General features: G+C 45.9%; 1 protein-coding gene across 2 annotated transcripts in view; it reads right to left on the bottom strand.

Moving 5' to 3' along the window:
• The window catches only part of FAR1 (fatty acyl-CoA reductase 1), an 84,943-nt gene extending 60,603 nt beyond the window's left edge, over window positions 1-24,340 (bottom strand). The window contains exon 1 of one of the 2 annotated variants that reach the window (XM_088449005.1): window positions 24,055-24,340. The gene's annotated coding sequence lies outside the window, so the exon portion shown is untranslated. The remainder of the gene's footprint in view (window positions 1-24,054) is intronic. The other variant, XM_088449006.1, reaches the window with a different exon arrangement.
• Window positions 24,341-25,426: the final 1,086 nt, after the last annotated feature.

The raw sequence follows: 25,426 nt of genomic DNA, 5'->3' as shown, positions 1-25,426 counted from the left end.
CACTCCACGAATTCCAGTATTCGTTAGGAATAAGGATAAGGCCTTATTAAAATGTTCTGGTTGCTAACTCTAGGGTCCTTACATTGTGTATTTTCTAATAGATACACAATATATACATAAGAAAAATCAATAACCAGCATCTTTGAGAAAAACTTCCCTTCAATTGTTTTATCGCACCCTATCTCCCGTCTAGTGACGGGAGAGGAGGGTGAGGCATTCAATTGTTTTTGGGTGGCCCCATGCCTTATCGCGCCCAATTAGACGAGGTGTAGCCGCTTAAAATGGCTAAACCCATCTAACGTCCTGATTAGCATGCCCAAACCACGGACCAAAAGTTTTCGGATTTTGCCACCTCAAGAGGGTGCAAGCATGAACGTGTGCTCCCGTGGGCTCTTCCCACCCAAATGGAGTAGCAATTTAATTGCTCCATCAAAGCGCCTATTAATCAGAGCCGCTGGTGCAAACAACTGAATTCCCTCCATAAGCTTTCAGATGGAGGGCCTGATTCAGAGCCGCTCGTTCTGAATCAGGGCCGGGCTTTTTTTTTTTTTTTGATTGGCCTCTTGGCCGCTCGCATAGCTGTAGGTGACCACCCACAGCTATTGCGAGCGGCCATGATGATGGTCGCGATGGTCAAGACCATCAGGCTTGCGACGAGACCCTTTTGGTAGGGTCTCGTGGCCACAAGCCCCAGAGAGATTTCGGCTCTAACAGAGCCGGAATCTCTCCACTAACATCACTCGTGATGTCAGTGGGGCCGCCCCAAAACGGCAGGTGTTCTCATGGGAACACCTCAGTTTGGGCAGCCACCCCCACCCCCCCCCGCCCACCAAAGGGGGCGAGCTGTCACTCAACAATCGACAGCTCGCCCCCTTTGGTGCGAGACCCGGAGCAACGGATTGCCCGTCGATAGCCGGGTCTCGCGCATGCGCACGACAGAGCTGGCTCCGTCGTGTGCATGCACTGTGGGCCACCATCGACCCGGTTGCGAGCGCTCAGCGCTTGCGACCGGGTCTGAATCAGGCCCGCAGTTCATTAAAATATACTAAAAATTGTAGCGTACACCCGATATGTCTGAATGACCGCCAACACTGACCTCACAACTGGACGGGCAAATTTAAATGCCTGCCCAGTTAGGTCAGGCCAGACATGCAAGTGTAGAGCTTACAAACTGGCCGCTCGGACAGCAGACCCGTCGTTATAGTGTGTACCCAGCTTTAAAGCTTCAGTGATCTAGCAAGGCTGTCTTCTCACCCACAGAAGGTGGGCTGGAGTCAAGTGCCCAGTATTGTTGATGCCTCTAGTCAATTTTCTGCGCATGAATAGTGGGAGGGGCATTGACAAAACCACTGTCTGCTTTATAACCATTTTCATGATGGTACAGTGGCAGATTGTGACCATTCGCCAACTGGGAGTAAAACTATGGCTGGGCATGCTGGGATGCAGACGGAGTTCCTTTTGCTCTACTATGAGATTAATTCTGGACACTTAAGCTGGGTACACACGTAAAGATTTTCTGTCCAACCATCCAACTAGTTGATTGGTTGGAATGAAAATCTGTTAACATATGGGAGTAACTGATGATCAGCAATTTGCTCTTAAATGCCAGAAAACAGATGAAAATGGTCGTCAGACAAGTTTGAACAAATTGTTTAGATCAAACATTTAAACAGTTTTTGTCCATTTTCTGGCATTTGGGAGCAAATTGCTGATTGTCATTTGCTTTCATACCTTACCAGATTTTCATTCCAACCAATCAACTAGTTGGCTGCTTGGACAGAAAATCTTTACGTGTGTATGCACCTTTACTTTAAGTGTTAGTATGTAACCAGCCTGACAGGATTCCACCTCAGTACACATACACTCCAAAAGCAATGTACCGTATATACTCGAGTATAAGCCGAGTTTTTCAGCACAAAAAATGTGCTGAAAAAGTCCCCCTCGGCTTATACTCGAGCCAAGTGTAGCGCTGACCAGACGGAGTTCGGTCAGCGCTACACACTGCCAAACACATAGCTGCCGGAGCCGGCAGCTATTTGTTTGCTGTAATCAGCAGCCGCTGAGAGTCTGTCAGACTCTCAGCGGCTGCTGCTGCTCCCACTGCGGGAGCCATCTTCCGGCTCCCGCAGTGGGTGATGGGAGACACGTCGTCATGACGACGTCTCTCCCATGCAAAGCGGCCGGAGGAGCGGACAGCGGCGGGACCAGGAGCGGACAGCGGCGGGACCATGAGCGGGAGTTTCAGGTAAGTGTTTATTTTTTTTTTTATTGTTATCACGTCTCTCTCTACTTAGGTGGGGGCACTACCAGGGGGCGATGACAGCAGGGGGCACTACCAGGGGGCGATGACAGCAGGGGGCACTACCAGGGGGCGATGACAGCAGGGGGCACTACCAGGGGGGGATGACTACAGGGGGCACTACCAGGGGGGGATGACTACAGGGGGCACTACCAGGGGGGGATGACTACAGGGGGCACTAAAAGGGGGGATTGACTACAGGGGGCACTAAAAGGGGGGATTACTACAGGGGGCACTAAAAGGGGGGATTACTACAGGGGGCACTAAAAGGGGGGATTACTACAGGGGGCACTAAAAGGGGGGATTACTACAGGGGGCACTAAAAGGGGGGATTACTACAGGGGGCACTACCAGGGGGGATTTACTACTGGGGGCACTGAAAGGGGGGATTTACTACTGGGGGCACAACCAGGGGGGGGATTTACTACTGGGGGCACAACCAGGGGGGGGATTTACTACTGGGGGCACAACCAGGGGGGGGATTTACTACTGGGGGCACAACCAGGGGGGGGATTTACTACTGGGGGCACAACCAGGGGGGGGATTTACTACTGGGGGCACAACCAGGGGGGGGATTTACTACTGGGGGCACAACCAGGGGGGGGATTTACTACTGGGGGCACAACCAGGGGGGGGATTACTACTGGGGGCACAACCAGGGGGGGGATTACTACTGGGGGCACAACCAGGGGGGGGATTACTACTGGGGGCACAACCAGGGGGGGGATTACTACTGGGGGCACAACCAGGGGGGGGATTACTACTGGGGGCACAACCAGGGGGGGGATTACTACTGGGGGCACAACCAGGGGGGGGATTACTACTGGGGGCACAACCAGGGGGGGGATTACTACTGGGGGCACAACCAGGGGGGGGATTACTACTGGGGGCACAACCAGGGGGGGGATTACTACTGGGGGCACAACCAGGGGGGGGATTACTACTGGGGGCACAACCAGGGGGGGGATTACTACTGGGGGCACAACCAGGGGGGGGATTACTACTGGGGGCACAACCAGGGGGGGATTACTACTGGGGGCACAACCAGGGGGGGGGATTACTACTGGGGGCACAACCAGGGGGGGGATTACTACTGGGGGCACAACCAGGGGGGGGATTACTACTGGGGGCACAACCAGGGGGGGGATTACTACTGGGGGCACAACCAGGGGGGGGATTACTACTGGGGGCACAACCAGGGGGGGGATTACTACTGGGGGCACAACCAGGGGGGGGATTACTACTGGGGGCACAACCAGGGGGGGGATTACTACTGGGGGCACAACCAGGGGGGGGGATTACTACTGGGGGCACAACCAGGGGGGGGATTACTACTGGGGGCACAACCAGGGGGGGGATTACTACTGGGGGCACAACCAGGGGGGGGATTACTACTGGGGGCACAACCAGGGGGGGGATTACTACTGGGGGCACAACCAGGGGGGGGATTACTACTGGGGGCACAACCAGGGGGGGGGATTACTACTGGGGGCACAACCAGGGGGGGGGATTACTACTGGGGGCACAACCAGGGGGGGGGATTACTACTGGGGGCACAACCAGGGGGGGGATTACTACTGGGGGCACTACCAGGGGGGGATTACTACTGGGGGCACTACCAGCTGTTGCCATTTCCCACACTAGGCTTATACTCGAGTCAGTAAGTTTTCCCAGTTTTTTGGGGTAAAAGTAGGTACCTCGGCTTATATTCGGGTCGACTTATACTCGAGTATATACGGTATACCAAAATACCAGTAATCAGTCTCAGGAAATAATGCGTAGCATTCATTATGGAAAGGAAAGGCGCAGGTCAGTTTTTCATTCCCTGTAGCTTACACAAGCCCTCTTCCAACTGATACACTAAGGCCTGTGCTTTATCTTTTCCAAGTATGTGATTATATTGCATTGTGTTTGCCCCAGTATACCGCATATCTGTTGTGCTCTCTGCTTTACATGTATCTGTATACAGAGGTCAATTGTATATGTCATATAGACTGATTATACAAAGGCTTGGCTGAAAAGCAGTTACGAAGCAAAAGAGAAAACCAATGTATTTAATTGAAAATTTGTTTTCAAAAAAATTCAATAAATAAAAAAAGGGATGCTCCTTTTACCGCTCATGAACTTACTACCACTATATCAGATAAGCCGCAGAGCCTCTTTTAATATACCATTTGTGATGTTTTTTTATTAGTGTTTACATATTTGAAAAGCTCTTATATGTGTCTTTGAAAGACATAAAATAATTGTATACAGTACGTGATTTATAGTTATTTACCATATATTTATTCATCTTGTCTTTTTAATTTGCTTTAAAATAAAGTCAGAGAACAGTTTTGATTTTCACACCATTTGCACTCTATTAGGGGGTAACATTGGTTTATATTAAACACTAAGTTTTTCATATTCGCACTTTATGGTATAAATACTACACAACTATCTGATTTACTTGAATTAGCTTTTTATCATTCTTTATTTATGCACAGCACTGTGTTTAGCACATAGGCGCTCCTAAACAGATCCAATTTTTACGCTTTTTTTTTTTTTAATCAACAACAGATCACCACTATTGTATTCCTTCTGTTTGAGCCGACACCCACACAATAGGGGAGTGCTATATACACACACGATTTTGTATTTTAAAGAGATATATATTTATAACAAACACGTTTTATATATTTATTTCTGACTGAAAAGTATTTTTAAAAAAAGAAAATAAATTTTCTTTATTGAACTGAGTAAGGGTGTTTATTATCTTTTGGCGCTGTGTCCTTTCATTTTCTATCTATATCTATATATCTATCTATATACATATACACACACACACCTATCTATTTCACTCTAGGACCAGCGCCTGGGCAGGGCGCCGGACCTAGAGAAGGGCCACAACAAAAGGGGGTGTGGCCACTCTTTGGGGGCTGCCCCCAAGCGCTGCTGCATATGTGAATAGATGCCCGGCATCCATTCACTGGAGGTGACCGCTACACCGCAGTTTTCCCCACCTGCGGGATACTGCCACCTGCGGGTGGGGACGGCACCCGCAGGCTATTTTAGCATCACGCCGGAGGGCTGGGTGCTTTTTGCCCTTTAAAAATAGGGAAGGTCGCGCACTGCTTAAACAGCCTAGTGGAAATGGATATATGCATACACATACATATATACACACACATACATATTATACATATACATATAGCGTTCCCGCTAGGCTGTTTTAGCGGGGTGCGGCGCCCAGCCCTCCTTCTGGAGGGCAAAAAGCACCCTGCCCTCCAGGAGGAGGGCAAAAAGCGCCCTGCCCTAACAGCCTGCGGGAGCCGTTCTCACCCGCGGGACGCAGTGTCCCGCGGGTGGAGAAACATGCGGTGACCCGGTCACCGCTGGAGAATAGACGCCGGGCGCATGCGCCCGGCATCTATTCTCACTGTCTGCAGGGCTTGGGGGCTGCCCGGCGTGTCAGTAAGTGCCGGGCACGCCCCCAAGAGTGACGAAAAGGGGACGCGTCTTATAGACACGCCCCCTTTTCCAATGACCACGCCCCCTTCTCGGCTGCGCGCGCCTTCGGCACGCGCATGCCCTCTCTAGCTCCGGCGCCCTGCCTCCCGCCGGAGCTAGAGGGAACACTACACATATATATATTTATTTTACATTCACCTCTACTCCTCTGGTGCTAGAAAAATGACCATAGGCCTAACACAGAGATGGATCACTGAATCTATGCTAACATATGGTAATGCATTAGAAGGCATCTGTAGGGAATACAAATAGACACCTCCTGTCAGCATCTGTGATCGGAGTCCTGCGTCTGAAGAAGCAGCATTGGACCACCATCGCGACCGTCAGTCACACTAATCGCCCAGTTAATTTAGTCTGTCAATCAGGCTACAGCTTTTGAGAGCTGCAAGAGATATCGCAGTAGAAGGCAGACGCATGTGCAATACAGGACGCATGCACCGATCCAACAGCAGGGACGTACGCAAACCATCGGGTATGTGCAAGGAATAGGAGTTTACATTTCACTTTTTCCTTCAATCTCTGGAGTAGACTTAAAGGGGTCAATCCTATTGGTCACGAGTCTGCTTGCGGTATGATTAAGTGCAGCTATATGCCACACTTCCGGTATATCTGGACTTGCTGCGTTTTCTACACAGTCCCATGGGTGCCCTTGCCGGTAGTTCCACACCACTGCAATGGCAACTCGCATCTAAGAGGATTGATCCCAAAAAAAATATATATATATATATATAAAAAAAAAAGAATTCATTTACACACATACACAAGTTCATGCTGCATATCCTCAAAAGCAGTGTCATTCAGAGTCAACATCTTAGAAAGCACTAAGCAATTCTAAGAAAATAACTGTATAAGAGTTTATTGTAGATTGGATTAGGGAGTAAGACTATATGTATCCCAGTCTGAATCTGGACACCATCCACATATGACTTACATCTGTGCTTTAAATACATTTGGCAGCCAAATACTCTAACCACAGCTCTATACAAAAGATAAATAATTATAAGAGGAGTCTTCCCAACTAACAGATTAGAGAACGTTGTTTGCTTACATCTTAGCAGCACAATTCCAAGTTGGTTTAGGGCAGAGTGCCAGACGTTCTTCATCGTGATCACACAGAAATAAAAAGTAAGCCTATAAAAAAAAATGCTGTGTACTGAAAGAAATGCAGTAACATTAGATGACTGTAAAGTGATCGCCTCCAGAGACTGTAGATCAGGACCGCTGTGCACGTGGTCAGACTGCTTTGTGTGGTTGTTTATACTGCTACTAAGGGTTATTGACGTTGTAATAGTATGCATGCTGTCACACAGGTGCCTTTTCATCCCAGTACCATAACCCCCCCTTACCCACAGAAACAAAAAAAAGCATCAACATTCCCGGCCCTCAAATAGCACTGTGGGTACACGGATGCATATTTGGGGTAAAAGTGCTCCTGTATTACAGAAGCAGGTGCATTAACTACAAAGCATAACATTTATGTGAGCATTTGTGCCATGTTTACTTGCTTTGTGTTAAGCCGGGTACACACTGGAGCAACGAACAGGGATTGCCCGTCCACACTTGAACAACGGAACGATCACTGTTCCGTCCTTCATTAACTTGCTACAGGTCGCAGGCGATATCGCTAGGTTTGATGTGCAGTATCGCAGTACACAGCTCTCTCAGACACCAGCAGGCTGCTCACGTCCAGCACCAATACAGGTGTATGAAAGTGAAGGTGCAAATTCCAGGCTGGCTTTATATTGTTTTTCTCTTCCATGTAGCAGAGTCACTCAAAAGAATTTGGATGATCAAACACAGACCTTGGCCTTGGAATTCAGCTTGTATCTCTTTGGAAGTTTTTATTGTCTCGTTTCCACCATTCCCACAATCCTGCTGTATAATCTGGGTTGACGTTCTTCTGGTGGCCGTGTCCAGGGAGGTCGCTACAGTTCCATGGATTTTAAAACTTCTTAAAATTTGCATCAAGCTGCTTGGAGATGATCTTATAGCCTTTACCTTTAACATGATTGTCCATAATGGTCTTTCTGATCTCCTCAGACAACCCTCTCTCCTTAGCTTTCTCTGGACTATGTTCAGTGTCGTGCGCACAATGAGCACGATTCAATTGAACGCAAATTAAATAGCGCCGGGATTGAGCTCTCAGAGCTATTCAATTCAGCACGCTTAGGTCGGAAAATAACCGTTCTCACGCCCCTAACATGTTTAGGGGCATATTCAATTAGGTGCGAAAAGTCCCGTACTTTTCGCCGACATAGCAGGTTTTCCATGCGAAAAAGTATTGCGCACTTCCCCGCTTATCCTCGTATTCAATTAGAAATTGGCTAAAACGGGACCCTACAAATTCAGACTGGGCGAAATGTCCTGTCAGATTTGGGGAAATCAGCCTGACACCCCCAAAACATGCACTGACATTTGGGATCACTCTAGATACCCCCGAATAGGCCTGCTGAAGGTATTTGGGGTACTTAAATTATCTCAATAGCTGCTAATTAGCGTCTTTGCAGAAGTGGTGAAGAATAGCATTTAGCAGGTTTTTTGCAGAAATTAAGTAGTCCCAGCAAGTTTGGGGTACACGAAAAATGGGTATTAGCATATTTTAAAGTTGCTAAAGTGAAGTTTTAAAAAACTTTAAAACTCCACCTGCCGCAAACACCTGCAAACGTAAAGACACCTGGGGCATACTTGGGAGCCCCCCTGGAGTCTATTTCGCTACTTTTTAAAGTTTGTCCCCCAACTTTGGTATTTTTCGCCCCCAAAATTAAAGTACTTTTTTGTGGTGTTCTTCAGTATTTTTTTTTTACTTTCTTTGACAGTTTAGCTTTGGGGGACTGTCCCAAGAGTACTGGGTGGTTTCCGGATGTTTGCACCCCAAAATTCCAATCCTGCACTTTTCTTCGACAACTATTCATAGGCGAAACTTTTTCGCCGAGTCCATTGCATTGACTTTCCGCACCGGCGAAAAATCTCCGGAATTGAATACGGGGTAAAGTTTTCGCATGGCGAAAATGATGCCACCGGCGATACTTTCAGCAGAAACTGACTCTTCGCACCTAATTGAATATGGCCCCTAGTCGCGAGATTGGGCATTCTCTGACTAAACTGCCCGATGTGATGCTGTTTTCGCGGCGCTAAGGGCAGAAAACAGCATCACGCCAGTACTTTTGTCGGATTTCTGCTCACACCCCTGGGAGGTGTGTAAGAAGAAATCCTTAACAGCGAGTTGAATTGAATAGCTTCGGGAGCTCCTTCTCGGCGCTATTTAATTTGCATTCAATTGAATTGAGCCCAATGATACCAAACACCAGAGGGACTACTTTTCTCCTTTTAAGAGATTGAAGGCATATAATGCGAATTCAGAAAGCAATTAGTTTGAAATACTATAACCAAAATATTTTTTTTATATTTTCTATGCGGTACCAACAAATCTGTCCAGGCCATTTTAGAATGTCTTTAGAGAATAACCAATAATTATCTCTCCGCAGTTTTGTTGCTTTATTAATCCACTAGCGACCCGCACAGACTTCGCATGGGAGCAATTTTGAATTCACGGCGATCATCTTTTTTAACAGAGGTCTTATAAAGATTACCTTGTAGACATTAGTCGTTGTTCCTCCTGATGTCAACATGAAAAGATTTAGTTTTGACGTGACACGCAAAAAAGCCACGTAAAGTTTTCCATGAGAAAAACCAGTCTCCACTCAGGTCAACTCCAGCCACATTAAGTGTCTGTCCATGTGCTTTATTCATGGTCATGCCAAAGCAGACTCTTATCAGGCATTGGACTCGTCTCAAATTAAAAAATCGTTTTTCACAAAAATGAAATAGGAACGGTAAATAAAAATATAAAAAGGGAAAAACTTAAAATTTTGTATCAGTAAAAAAGGGCCTAATCAATTCAAGAGAAACTGTATAATACGCATCAATCTCTACATGTGGGGAGCTTCAATTAAGCCCGCCGTTAATAACCCTGGGAGTCCCCGAAGCTATTCAATTCAGCGCACTGTTAGGACAACTAAAGGATTTCTTCTTGCGAGTAGTGTGCGAGGAGAAATCCAACTTAAGTGTTGTCGACTTAGTGTGCCGCCAACAGCCTCTTGGCCAGCACTTTAGTCGGGGAATGCCGGTTCTTGCGACTAAACACCCAGGATCACAGCCTCCGACTTATGTTGTAATAGTCAAATAGTCCAACTAAACAGCGCGCTGAATTGGATAGCTCAGGGACCAAATTCCCACAGCTAGCATGCTTAATTGAATCGCCCCCATTTTATAAAATAAATTCCATCGTTGTGATATACTGTATCTTTAACGATTGAGGCAGTATAGCAGGCGCTCGGACGTCCCTCGCCACTGCTCGGCTCACTTTTGTCATACATTAAAGTTTCTACACCTAAACCTTCAACAAATTATCTATAGAATAGAGAAAACAGCGTGAAAATTCATACAGGGGTTCTCTATATTAGCCTGAACAGACAAGACTTTATTTTATACTATATATAGATAGATGACATAGCAAAAGTATGCAGGTATACCCCCTGTATAACAATAGCTTTTAAGGTCTTCAGTTTTCAGGTGGAATGAAGCATTGTTTCAATGAGCTGTAAAGGTACCAACTTTGTCCACGTCTGTATATTACTACGAGCCAGCCAAGTCCGATATAACCAAGAGCAGTTTTGTAATGTCAAAATGACTCCACATTTTCCAGGTTTTAATTTGCCTTCAGCAGAAAGCGCCTTGAAAACCTCCCCACAACATTCTGGGATATGCCACAAAAAAACCTGGCACTACATGAAAAAGAACATTCTTGGATCTCTCACTGTTACTTTTCGTTCTTTATTATCGGAAAAATCCTGCTGCCAACTATAGTGAGAAGAAAAAAAAAAAAAGAAGTATATATATATTTTGTTTAGCTACAAAGTAATGGAGCATAAACACGGTCAGATTTGTCAGATGAACGATTTTACCAAGTTTTGAACGATTGAACGATTTTTGACAGCATTAAAATGAATGGAATCGTCCAAGTCTGACTGCAAACACATCAGATGTCAGATATCGTTATCTGACAAACGGGAACGCGCATCGTTGATCGTCCATCGTTCAGGTATGTCAGATATGTCAGATTATCCTTCAGATATGAACCATAACTATTTAAAAGTCGTTCATATCTGAAGGAAAAATCTGACCGTGTGTATGCACCAAAAGGAAACAGCAGGTAGTCCAGTCTACAATCTATTGAAATGAATATGGTTAATAAAGGCTATCCTAGACCTAATAAAACTGTTGTACGGTTGTGATAGATTGGCAATTACTGTAAGGTAAAGTAAAGGCCTCAGCTTATTCTTCATCACTAACCAATGAACAAAAAATTGCAGACCTCGTTACCTGCGCAAGTGCAATTAGCCAAGTTAAGGCGCTGGATGAATAACCGTGCACTTAGGAGCACAAATACGCTTCACTTGGCCTAACCAACATAACACAGTTCCATTAGTTGCTACTCATACAGCAACTGGTAACAGTAAAGCTGATGAAGGGATTTCATACTGGTGTTACAGGTTAGAGCTGCTTGTGCAATTCCTGGAAAGCAAACATAACTGAACGCTAAAGCTGCAATAAAATAAGCATTTACTATTTTTTAAGTTGTCAGCAACAGTTTGTGTTGGTTACATAGGAGACAGAGGACTCCGTTTAAGCGGATCTATGGAAAAAGCTTTATTCTAAAAACAGGGGACATAAGAATTGTACCACTCACCGACCAGGGGTATTTAATTAATTAAATATTTCTTTTGATGCTCTAAAAATGAAACAATGTAGGCAACAATATGGGGGAAATTAATTAGCCACGTTAACTCATTTACATAAATATATTTTTTTTCCCACCAATGAATAATAAAGTATCTTATACTGGCAGGCATTATTTATTACAGTCAATGTCAAAAGTTCAAATTAAACCCAGTACTGCCTCTTGAGTATTTATATTAGGGTTTTTTGGGGGGGCGGGGGGGGGTTTGACAGGATGGATTTTGGGAGATATTTTGAAATGGGATATCAGAAATATTGGTATGAATAGCTGAAAAATAATTTTTTTGTACTACCAACCAGCCCCAGAGACACATTTAATAAGTTATCTTCTACCACAAAGAACAATATTATCCGGATGTGACACTGCTTTCTTCCTCTTTCTTTTGGATAAGATTACTATACATCACAGCTGCCGTACATGTAACATTCAATAGAAGAGAACTTACATGGCAACATTAATGTATACTTATTGCTACATTGTGTGAGCACAAGCTGTACCATTCAGAACACAGTAGAAGCATTTGATAGGGAGCAGAGCCCAAGGCCTCAGTGATGGGACTGGCCAATACCCACTAAAATATTTATTGGCAACACTCCTAACTAAAGGGGCCTATCCATTAGACGGCTATTTAAACGATCCAACCAAAACCAGGAGCTTTTGGACGCATCATTCAGAAAGTTGTCGATGCGTGTGCACGCTGGGTCCTTGCCAACCCCCCACTATCTGACGAACATGCTGGTCAACCTGACAATGCACATCAGGTTCCATGTGTTCGCAGACAAGAGGTTGGTCTGCTGCACTGAATGGTGTTCAGTGAACGCCGTTCGGTGCGGGCACAGCACCCGGAGACCTGAAGTTTTTCAGTTTTCAGGACGCGTAATGGATAGGCCCCTTGACTTTCATCCAACTTATCTGTCCAACTAAACCATCATGAAGAAAAAGGAGGGGGGGGTGGGTGTTAAACAAAGGGGGGGGGGGTTTAACCCTCCACTGTTCCTCAGCACACTGAATTATACTTGCAACAATATATGAAGACTATGGGCCAAATGAAATAGGGTGAGAGTTTAGAAAATGTGAGAGTTTAGCAGTAAACTCTTACATTGGTTGAGTTTTATCTTCAAAATGGGAAAACATCTGAATGAGATTTTAAATCTTGAGAGTTTTTTAAGTCTAAAAAAACATGCAAGTTCGCTCTGTTACTTTGTTTTTGGACTTGGCAAAGTTTAAAAAGTGTCAGAAACTCTAACTTTTCTAAACTCTCACCCTATTACATTTGGCCCTATATGGTAATAGAAATTCAGAGATATTAGTTGCATGCATTTGCATATACATGGGAAGCAGCTAGGCCACGTCACGGCTTCTCTTTCACTAGCAGTCCCTAACACTAAGGGGTTCACGTCCGGGGAGCAGGGCACCCCTAAAAATGTCCAGGGCATTACACAAAAAAAAAGGAAGAAGGATGACAGTGAAGTGTAAAGTATAGCTGTGTAAGACTAAGTGTTGTCTTACACATCTATACTTTACACTTCACTGTCACCCTTCTTCCTTTTTTCGTGATGCCCTGGGGGGGTCCTGGGCTGGACATTTTTTGGCGTGCGCTGCTCCCCGGACGTAAACCCCTTAGTGTTAGGGACTGCTAGTGACAGAGAAGCCGTGACGTGGCCTAGCAGCTTCCCATGTATTTGCAAATGCATGCAACTAATATCTCTGAATTTCTATTACTATAAAGTATTCATATATTGTTGCAAGTATAATTCAGTGTGCTGAGGAACAATATGGGGTTAACTCCACCCCCCCTTTTTCTATTTGGTATGACCCCTTCCTTTCATGCACCTGAATAATACTGCCAGATTGATTGAGCAGCTGCCATTTTTTGTTTGTTAAACTATCGTGAAGTCTACTCCACACAAACAAATTGTTACATCAGCTCAGCCAACTTCTCTCCAATTGAGTTATATACTAGCGTTGTGACACCCATCTGCCAAACATTCCAACTAACCATCTAGTTGACTAGTTGGAACCATCATTTTCTGATGTGTGTTCAGCTTTATCAATATTACCTCAGCAAACAACAGCCACCACCATGTGTAGGCAACAGAAAACACCACATGTATACATGTATGTGTGTTGTGTAAATGTAATCCACATTTGGTAGGGAAAATAAGAAATTCTAGGAACCTGCTTCTAGTCTCCAACACTAACTGTCTCTCATCACTGCAACCAGGCCACACGGCCGGTACTGTAGCTGCACAGAAACGTCAGTCGCCACACTTTCCTTACCAGCAGCTTCAACAGTTATTCAGCTGCTTTATGTATTCCCCCTTAGAATGTCTTCAAGGACCCACTACATCATTGCCTTCCAGCTCTCATGCTAACTTGCTGCTCCGTGCTTCTCCCTCACCGTCTACCCTATCTGTGTCACCCCTGTCTATCTGCCCCTACCCTTTAGAATGTAATCTTTCACGAGCAGGGCCCTCTTCCCTCATGCGCTTCTCCTTCCGTCATACGATCATCTACTCCAGGGATGTGGAACCTTTTAATTGCAAGCCCGATGCAGACCACATCCCCCTCAGTGTGATGTCACATGGGGGTGGGGCCACATTCAACGGTGATTACAGCAATGCCCGGAGCATCATGAGGATGCTCCAGGTAGCTGTAAGGGCAGCGGTGTGACAGTCTGAAGCGCCCTAAGGATGCTCCAGGCGGCACTGCTGCATAGATGCTGACTGCAGGGTGACATTCTAGGCTCCCTGATAGCCAGATGAGGCTAGCAGAAAAAAGCTCAGAGGGCCAGACCAAATGATTCCGGGGGACTTATACGGCCCCCGGGCCTGAGGTTCCCCATCCCTGCTCTAATCCAATCTCCCCACAAGGGCACTTATCACTTGGTTGCTGACGCTCTGCTGCTTTTTTAAGTGGTATGATCTCTATTGCAGCAATGTTTATAAACTATGTTCTTATCCTGTATTGTTTTGTACTGTAAGTCGCTGTTTTCAGGTTTGCTTATTTGTTTATGTACTTTGTAAGGCACTACAGAACCCTGGTGGCGCAATATAAATAAAGGATAATAATAATAATAATCTCATTTGAGCACTGGAGTCTCTAACTGGTTTCATGTTATTATATGTAACTTGTTTGTGTCAGGATTCTTTCAGGGTACAGTACTGCGTAATAGGTCAGCACATTATTCGGTTAATAATAAAATTATAATCATGCTGCCAGTTTTCCAATTTACAATAAAATTCCTGCTGAATTGGTAAGGCTAAGCTTGTACAAAACCACATATAGCCAGAGTCTCCGCTAATAACCTTTACAGTCAGATATGCTGCTACAGAGAAGAGCCTCGCCTAGGATTATGTCCCGAAATTCAGCCTCTGATAGAATGAGAAACAAAAACATGGCAAAGTCAGCAAGAATTAAATTAATGTTATATCTACAGGACACTAGATCATTACAGACCAGCACATCGCTTCAGTACTCTGCATCCAGGCTGCACTGCAAAAGGGGAACTAACTGCTGGTTATCAAAGAGTAGATGGGTTACACTGGCAACAAATCCTTACAAGTGAAAAATATTATATAATATATATATATATATATATATATATATATATACATACATATATACATACACACATACACACACATACATATATACATACACACACATACATATTAATAAAGTACCACCATATGTCATCTGTACAATTGGGATTATGAAATATCTTTTCATATAAGTGAAGGTGAAAAATATACATACTGTAGAACAGGAATGAGGAACCTCAGGCCCTCGGAATCATTTGGTCTGGCCCTCTGAACTTTTCTCTGCTACACTCATCTGGCTAGCAGTGTACCTAGAATGGCACCCTGCTGCCATAATCTATGCAGCAGTGCCGCTTGGAGCATCCTTAGGATGCTTTAGAACGGTCACACCGCTGCCCTTACAGCTCCCCGGAGCATCCTCAGGATACTCCGGACATTGCTATAATCTTTGGCGACGTGGCACCACCCCTGACCTCACACAGAGGGGCGTGTCCTGCACAAGGCCCGTGAGATATATATATATATATATCTCTCTCAAAATGGCCCTGAGCAGAAAAAAGAAAGGTTCCCCACCCCTGCTGTAGAATAACTTAATCCCATACTATAAGACACAAAAGTGTATAAGACGACACCTAGTTCAGTGAACATATAGAAGGCACAATACAGCAGCCCCAAGTGTTTGTATAAAAGTCCTCTAACTCTAAAAGGCCCCCACACAGGGTGCGATATGCACCTTGTGATGCTGCGGCCGACATATTGGACAGACCAAACACACGGAGCCATCCACTGCCCGACATGCCGGCACCCCTTCACCCTGCTGCATGGGATCGTACATAGCATCCCCAGATCTCTTGTGCAGCATGTAAGATCTGGAGGAGCCATGTATGATCCCACGGTAGCGCGCACTGGCCGATATCATAGCCACACACTGGCCGATATAGCAGCGATATCGTTCCAATCCGTCGGATCTGCTGCTATATCACACAGTGTATGGGGGACTTAAGATGACTATTATAATTCACAATGCATTTCCTAGAATACGCGTTGCAATGTGTAATTGGTGGCATGAAGTGACAGTACAAACTAGGCACATTTTGCCTTCACAGAAAGGAGGTATGTACTCCATTATGCAACATCCTAAGTAACCAAATATAAGGAGGCATTCTAAATATAGTAACATCATTTATACATAGACTTAAATCAGTTCTACATATTACAACATTAATACCGCGGTCAGCCATGGTGGCCAACCTGAAAAAGAGCAGTTCTGTGCCATATAAGATACAAAGAGCCAACTGTTACCAGATTGCAAATATATATATTTTGTTGATTTAATTTTTATTTTATTTTACATTGATCCAAGGCTGTCACTTAGTATTTGTGCTACAGATCTGAGACAGTGGTATATTTTCTGAGTGCACATATCTGTCCTGAGCACTGTATAAGCATTCTTTTATATGGTGTGTAAACATAAATATAATTAAGCTTCAGGTTTTACAGGTTGATACTGTTTTTGTTGATGAGGTTTAGGCTGAGACTAGATGACAAAGAAAAGTGCCAAAGTCTGAATGTTTCTTTTAGTGTGTTGAATTTTTTTTTTCTTATTTAATGTGGATGTTTTAGCAATCCAAGATTGGGGCTAGTTACAGACAGACGTTCATTATATCCAAAAGTTTGCTTTCTGCCTATATAGCAGGGGGGGATATGATTTACTTATGTTATTTTTATCTGGTCATTCTGGCATTTATAAAAAATATAAATATGTTAGTGCACCTGCTTTGAACATTAGCATAAACGTCAGTGAAATGCCTTTACTATAAGAGAACATGCGATTGTCTCTAAAGCTGTCCACCCCCAGTTAAACCTGGTCAGGCAATTTGATTGCCAAAATGTAGGCCCAACAATGCTTTGTGGTGTACCTAGCTAACAATTATTTATAGCTACTGTAATCTGACTATGAAAATTCTCACATGTGAGCTGGGACTTGCCATCAGTTAGACAGAGAATTGCCCTTTCTACTTATAGTTTCATTTATTCAGACCAATAGGTCTTGTGTAAAGCTTGAATCCACCAGGTACGGCCAAAGCAGAGAAAAGTAAAGTCGGATAACACACGGTGTAATAATCAGGGCAAACAGCCAATTACCAACTGACCGGTCCGATTATTAGACACTTTACACAGTGGTTCCAGTGCGTAAGTGGTTCCGGACACCAGTCGGATCTGTTTCAGACATCTGTACTGCTGCACTACCAATAGTGTGCAGTGTGTACAGAGGGCCTGATTCAGCAGTGCACGCTAGATACGGAGGGAGGCCTGTTGCCGCTGTTGGGGGGTATGCACCCCAGTAATCAGATGGTCAAATGAGAGTTTCAGCTCTAAAGAGAAAATAAATGGTGCATTGTGTCTCTAACCTGTCAGGTGTGTACCTAGCGTTAGGAGCACATTTCCTGCTCGACCCAATGCTCATACACTAAAGCTGGGTACACAATGACAGATATATTGGCCGATCACTTGATCGGCCAATATATCTGTTGCCCATCGGCCAGTGTGTACGTCGTCAACGACGTCGTTCAGACATATTTTGACGGCTGTGCTGCACAGCTGATGGACAGATACATCGGCAAGTTGTGTATGGGAAATCAGCCGATCGCCCGTACAAATGCAGCGGTAGCCGCAGGAAGGGGCCAGCGGAAGTTGCCTGGAAATCGATGGTCGTTCAGTGTGTATGAAAGACCATCATCTACAGATATAGCTTTGCAGTGTGCCCCCACCTGAAGGGTGATCAGCAATCGTAATCAACATTGCAAGATCATTTGCCTGACCAGATCTGTACATGTCATAGACTTGATAAATCCATAATTCCAGTAATTAAAAAACAAATCTAAGATTACCATAGCCTAGGTATATTTTACAATTGTTACGGCCCGATATTCTGATTTTCATATGTCCATGCCAACACCTCGACTGCAAATAAAAATCTCAGTATGAAACAATTCACAAGTACGTTAGCAGGGTGTATCCCATATTTGTTTTACCAATAGTACCGCAGAGCATATACTGCTGTACTAAGCCTCCTTCATTCAATTCAACCTGCAGCAAATGTAGAAATTAAAGCTTGCAGTTCATACACTCCTTTAAAGAAGCCCAAAAGGAAAGTCTGCAGCACATTAGTAAAGTAGTTGTATTGCCCCAAGCCTTTGTTTCGGACACTCCTAATAGTTCAAATACTCCAAATTTAGTTCTTTTCCTCTGCAAAACTACCCAACGCAGTACTATGTCGGGTGTCTCTAGCTGGGGAACTAAGAATGAAGTGTTCTGTAGGAAGAAGGAATGCAAGCAAGCATGCACAACATGATACAATTCCAAATAGAGAAATGTGGTGTGATCAATGATAATCATTAAATGGTCTTTAAAAAATATTTGTGCGTGTAGCCTTAAACAAAGTGTATACTTTGATGGAGTAAAAGCTCCAATGCGTCAAAGCTCCACTAGCTTTCACTTTGGCTTTACCCATTTAGTCTTCAGAGCTTATGCAGCAAAACCATGGCCAGCTATGCAACCACTGATTAATGGATCGTGCAGTCTGGAAGTCTAAAGGTGCCCATCCACTAGAAGTTTAAATTGAAAGATAACGACAGTTATCGTTCAATCGTTTGCAAAAATGTCTAAAACGACCACCAATGCGCGCTCCCGCTGGTCATTTAGACATCCATCATCGGGCAAACTGCTGGACAAACTGACGATAACGTCAGGTTCAGCATGTTTGCAGATGATTGATTGTGCCTACACTGACCGACTGCTCGTTCATATCACAGACTGACAAAAGACTGCACAATTACAATGTCATAATCGTGCAGTCTTCTGCCTGTCTTCTAGTGGATGGGCAGCAGCAGAAGCATGGAGTAAACTGAATAGAGGGGGAAGCAAATTCAGCTGCCTTTTTAAAGCTGGGTACACACTAGGCCGACTGTGTCGGGCCTGATGTCGCAACTGGGCGGGCATTTAAGTTTGCCACTCTAGTTGAGATGTCACTCACCGCCAGGTCACTGAAGCTTGTGTACGGGCGATAGGCAGGTCGCCCGTACACACCAGCAGATGAAACGGTATATCTGCAAGACATCTTCATCTGCTGTGTTGCACAGCAGATAGGATATGTCTAAACGACGTTGTTCTGCTGTACACACTAGCAGAAGGCTCTTCCTGTTTACATTTTAAGGGGATCATTTAGATCTCTCTTAAGCCTGGTCGCAGGTAGTAGAAGGTACGTGGTCCTCTCTGGTACCTCCACTACAGCCTCCTAGATCACAAAAGCTATTAAATCACACATGCATTACTTAAACTAGACAGTGTATGAATGGGAAGAAAGAAAAGAAACCTCATTGGATGATTGCCTTGCAATATTGCCCAGGCCCTTTATTCAAGTTTACTATAATGCAATGCTGAGGTCCCAGGCTCCATATTAAAAGTACATCCCATTTACACAAGGTTGCGGTTTTGAGAGCTCAACTAATATTTATCAAGTCAATCAATGGACTAGGAACTAGTGTTAAACTGTTGGTTCCTAGAGAACATGTAGGCTGCAAACTTGGAAATATTAGTATAGATTTCAAAGTACCACCTTAAGGAGGTATTCAGACTTAAGCTAGGTACACAACTATACAATCGTTGCGCTGTTCTTTTGATTCCCGACCCGTTCATGCGATATCTTTGTGTACGTCCCTTCGATCAGGTTTTATCGGACAAAAACAGATAACATCTGAAGTTCAGGTTTTATGTGCAGTTTGGTGCAATATAGACAAAAAGTGAAGTGTGCACACACTTTCGATCGTTCTGTCCGATGCTTCTGCCTATACCCCTCCGGGAGCAGTGCCGCCTTTTTGCCTTTGTAGCAGACATTTTAGACAGATTAGTTTCCTGGATCACAAATTAGACTGTAAAGGTGTGTACGCATGAATCAGCACTTTGAATGGGACTTCCGAACTAAAGTGTAATTGAAAGTAAAATTGCATTGAAAGTATGATTATACAAGTGTGTACCTAGCTTTACAGTTCCATACTGTTAGGCACAATTGAGGTGGGAAATAATCTCCAGCTGAACAACCAGCCACATTAAAAAAAAAAACATTTCTGTGAATATCAGAACACACGGATTTATCCTGATTACTACCCCAAAAACAGCAAAATTGATGCAAACTCAGGGGGACGATTCAATTGCTCCGGCAGCTCTGGTTTAATGTACACCCGATGGAGCAATTCTATTGTTGCTCCGTTCAGGCTTGATAGCCAGCGGAATCTCTGTTCGCAGCCTCCTGGAACAGCTAGATGTGCAATGTTTTGGGCACCCAAACTACTAGGTTTAGTCTTCATATTTGCGACTAAACCCGGTCTAATTTGGAGCGACAAGCACGATAGTTAATAGGCGCCCAAAACAATTGAATTGCTACATTGGGCGCCCATTAATTAGTGTGCCTAAAAAAACTATTGAATCGCCCCATAAGACTTTCCGCAACAAGAATTAATCAGGGTTTTGTTTTTGTTTTTTTAAAGCGATGACCATATAAAAAAAATAAAAAAACTCACAGCAAGAAACTCATTTTCTCAAATGTATATTAGAAACAGTTTTATAACAAACAAATCTTCTGCATAAACTCCATTAAAACACACCATGAGGATAAACAAAATATTCCACCTAACACTGCTCTGTGCACGTTCTTTACAGACACTTTGGGGCAATTCAATTCAGTGCGATGTTGAATAGCCCCGGGAGGGAGTTCCCAGAGCAGAGAATGACGGTTCTCACGATTTAACCTGGGTGTTTAGTCGCGAGAACCGGCTTTCTCCGACTAAAGTGCAGGCCGTTTGGCTGTTCGCGGCACGCTAAGCCGGCAAGCAGTCGCCACTTTAGTCTGATTTCTTTTCGCACCCTCAGTCGGACCAACCAGCGAGGTGAATTGAATAGCTCCCTCCAGGGGATATTCAGCATCATGCGGAAATGTAATCCCCCCCCCCCCCTGATTCCAATGCAGCACAAGCTGGACCTTCCTATCCATCACACAATTATTTACTTATGTAATGGTAGTGATGTGCTGCAATCACACAGATCTAAGCATGACAAACACTGCCTAAACACTGAGAGGATGTAATGACACAAAAGGAAGTTAAACTAAGAAAAAAAAAAAATGAAATAAGGGAAGTTTGCTAAATCATAAGAGCAATGGGTAAAGGAATAAGGATCAGGGACATTTTGAGGTATGAAATAGATAAATGATAGCCATTTTGTTGTGGAAGACTGATAGACAAGATGATGGACAAAAGCCATGACGAATGATAAAGGCAGATTGGAATGTCAATGGAATCTGGACAAGCGAGAAAAGAGGGTGGAAAGTCAAAAACGCTAATTTCAGTCACTTGAGTGGGAGGGATAAGCTGCAGCATAAATTCTGACAGACAATGTGTAATTTTGACCTACAACAAAAAACAAAGTACTTTATACCGTTAGTCCTAGTATGAGGTAAATGTGATCTAAAATTAGTAGGAGTGACAGGAAGAACAGGGTATCCGGATCAACAGTAACAAACAATAGATCGACAGATACAAAAAGTTGACACAAAAATGGACGACAAGTTTTTTAAACATTTTGTAAGGCTAGGGTTAGGCACTTGCCAGAAGGTTAGACTGAGGAAGGGGACGGTTAGGTTTAGGCTTATGGGGAGTGATAGGTTAAAGATTAGGCTTAAATGACAAATTTTTTTTAAAAAGTGTCGACCATTTGTCCCCGTCGACAATATATGTGTTGACCTTTTGTCTGTCAACCATCTGTTATCTACACCAGGGGTGGCCACAACCTGCGGCTCTCAAACCGCATGCGGCTCTTTAGGTTCTGAAATACGGCTACCCCCAGTGGAACAGTGAACGCTGGCCTCTGAAGCGGTCAGAGGCTAAAGAAGCAGCTTTCCCAGTGCGGTGCAGTGTGAAGAGCCTGCCCTGCGCGCCTGCTGGATCTAGTTAGATCCAGTCAGAGGCAACGAGAGCGAGAGCCATAGCCAGCATGGTCAGGCAAGTACTGAGCTGGGGGCACTGCTTTAGGGGGCACTACATATGGGGCAAAACTACAGGGGGCACTGCATACAGGGCACAAATACAGTAATTTCAATGTGCTGGGATCGCCCCCAGTGTGACTAAAAACAGGGGCGTGACAAGGTCATGCTCCTGCAAATGTCATAGCAAAGGTGTGCGTACAAAAATGGGGCGTGTTCTTGTGACAGCTCCATTTATGTGCGTGCATGCTATTGGCTCTTTAGCTTGACTACAGATATTTCTTGGCTCATCGGGCACGATTCTATTCAACGCGATGTAAATAGCGCCGGGAGTGAGCTCCAGGAGCTATTCAATACACCGCGCTGCCAAGTCCGACTAATGATTTCTTCTCTCATCCCTCCGGGGATGAGAGAAGAAATCCGACAAAAGTCTTGGCGCGAGGCTGTTTTCTGCCCTTCGCGCCTGGAAAACAGCCTCGAGCCGGGAAGTTAGGTCGGGGAATGCCCGTTATCGCGCCTAAACACCCTGTTTAAGGCGCGAGAACGAGCCTTCCCCGACCTAACATCGCGATGAATTGAATAGCTCCGGGAGCTATCTCCCGGCGCTATTTACATCGCGTTGAATAGAATCGTGCCCTTTGTCTCTGACTGGTTGGCCACTCCTGATCTAGACACTGTCGATCTTCTATACCACACCCTGGAGACAGCATGTCGTCTTGGCAGGTAAAACAATACATGGTGGTAAGAACACAACAAGCCAAATTAGAACGTGGGCTAAGGAGTGGGAGCATGGGGTGGAGTAAAGGGCAGTGAGAAGGGATCAGTAGGTGCAAGTGGTGTTGTAATTACAGAAAGGGAGGGTAAGTGAGGTAGAGAGTAATAAAGTAGGGGGCAAAGGGAGACAAAATGAGTAGAGTGCAGAGGGGGAGGATCAATGTCATAGTAGGGAGGTACAAAAAGCAATGACAGAGTAGGGACATGGGTGAGTGGCAGAATTAATGAGGGGAGAGTGGGGAGCACAATGAATGAGGGGAGAGTGGGGAGCAGGCAGTTGATGGAATGAATTAGGGGAGAATGAATGCATGAGGGCAGATTGAATGTGGGTAGAGTAGCGAGTGGTGGGGCAGAATGAATGTGGAGAGAGTAGGGAATTGGTGGGGCGAGTAGGGAGTGGTGGGGCAGATTGAATGTGGGTAGAGTAGCGAGTGGTGGGGCAGAATGAATGTGGAGAGAGTAGGGAATTGTTGGGGCAGAATGAATGTGGGGAGAGTAGGGAGTGGTGGGGCAGAATGAATGTGGGGAGAGTAGGGAGTGGTGGGGCAGATGAATGTGGGGAGAGTAGGGAATTGGTGGGGCGAGTAGGGAGTGGTGGGGCAGAATGAATGTGGGGAGAGTAGGGAATTGGTGGGGCAGAATGAATGTGGGGAGAGTAGGGAGTGATGGGCAGAATGAGTGTGGTGAGAGTAGGGAATTGAGAGTAGGGAATTGGTGGGGAGAGTAGGGAATTGGTGGGGAGAGTAGGGAATTGGTGGGGCAGAATGAGTGTGGGGAGAGTAAGGAATTGGTGGGGCAGAATGAGTGTGGGGAGAGTAGGGAGTGGTGGGGCAGAATGAGTGTGGGGAGAGTAGGGAGTGGTGGGGCAGAATGAGTGTGGGGAGAGTGGGTGAGGCAGTGGATGACGGGTAGGGGAATGGATGGGGGGTAAGGAGGCGGCACGGCAGGCAGAGCTGGCCCGATCACCAGTACGAATGATCAGCGCATGGGAAGGTGACAGGCCGGCACACGGGCGGGACGCCAGAGATGGGTAACAGGGGGATGGGGTGCCGGCGTTTTCCCGTTATACACACATTCACACGCTCTCACGTACCTCGGCCCCGGCTGCAGCAGCTCCCGCTCTCCGTCCTCCCGCTGACAGACAGCACACGCTCAGGCCGCACTCCCCTCCCTCAGTCAGCGGCAGACCCGCTCAGTTCTCGTTCATTGGCCGCCGCCCGCTCGCGTCACGAAACAGGCAATAACCCCGCCCTGTGATTGGCCGAGGCTTTGGCAGGGAAGGAAAGGGTCCGTCCGTCACCGGGGACCGGGCGGGAGCCCCAGCATCAGGCCAGCAGCGGGGGATGATGGGTAGGGGCGGGTGGAGTATAGGGAGTCGTCTGCATCAAGGGGGGCGACGACCGCGTGTGAGCAGGTTACAGCGGGGGAATGTAACGTTATGGAGCAGTAAAGGATTCTGGGAGTCACGGTTACCATAGAGACGGTAACGGGCATCAGGTTCCACTGCAGGCGCTATGCTATGCCCGGTGTTTGAGTAGGACGGGACCCTGGGTGTAATGGCCGTTGGTGGAGCGCGGATTCTGGGAAATATATATATTTTGTAACAGATTTGTCTCTCTGTCCTGGGCTCCATGCAGATTTTTTTTGGGTGCAGTCATTACACCCACCAGTCCCTGTCCTGTGGTCCCTGCAGCCATTACACCCTGCAGATGGGGTGTGGGTGCAACCATTACACCCACCTGTCCCTGTCCTGTGGTCCCTGCAGATGGGGTGTGGGTGCAACCATTACACCCACCTGTCCCTGTCCTGTGGTCCCTGCAGAGTTGGTGTGGGTGCAGCCATTACACCCACCAGTCCTTGTCCTGTGGTCCCTGCAGATGGGGTGTGGGTGCAGCCATTACACCCACCTGTCCTGTGGTCCCTGTAGATGGGGTGTGGGTGCAGCCATTACACCCACCAGTCCCTGTCGTGTGGTCCCTGCAGATGGGGTGTGGGTGCAGCCATTACACCCACCTGTCCTTGTCCTGGGGTCTTTGCAGATGGGGAGTGGGTGCAGCCATTACACCCACCTGTCCCTGTCGTGTGGTCCCTGCAGATGGGGTGTGGGTGCAGCCATTACACCCACCAGTCCCTGTCCTGTGGTCCCTGTAGATGGGGTGTGGGTGCAACCATTACACCCACCTGTCCCTGTCGTGTGGTCCCTGCAGATGGGTTGTGGGTGCAGCCATTACACCCACCAGTCCTTGTCCTGGGGTCTTTGCAGATGGGGTGTGGGTGCAGCTGTTACAGCCACCAGTCCTTGTCCTGTGGTCCCCGCAGATGGGGTGTGGATGCAGCCATTACAGCCACCAGTCCCTGTCCTGGGGTCCCTGCAGATGGGGTGTGGGTGCAGCTGTTACAGCCGCCAGTCCTTGTCCTGGGCTGCCTTCTAGCAGATGGGGTGTGCGTGCAGCCATCCAATCCCT

Source organism: Taudactylus pleione, unplaced genomic scaffold, assembly GCF_031769625.1.
Source record: "Taudactylus pleione unplaced genomic scaffold, aTauple2 ptg000475l, whole genome shotgun sequence".
In the NCBI taxonomy this organism is placed as follows: domain Eukaryota; kingdom Metazoa; phylum Chordata; class Amphibia; order Anura; family Myobatrachidae; genus Taudactylus; species Taudactylus pleione.
This window is presented reverse-complemented; position numbering and strand designations above follow the sequence as displayed.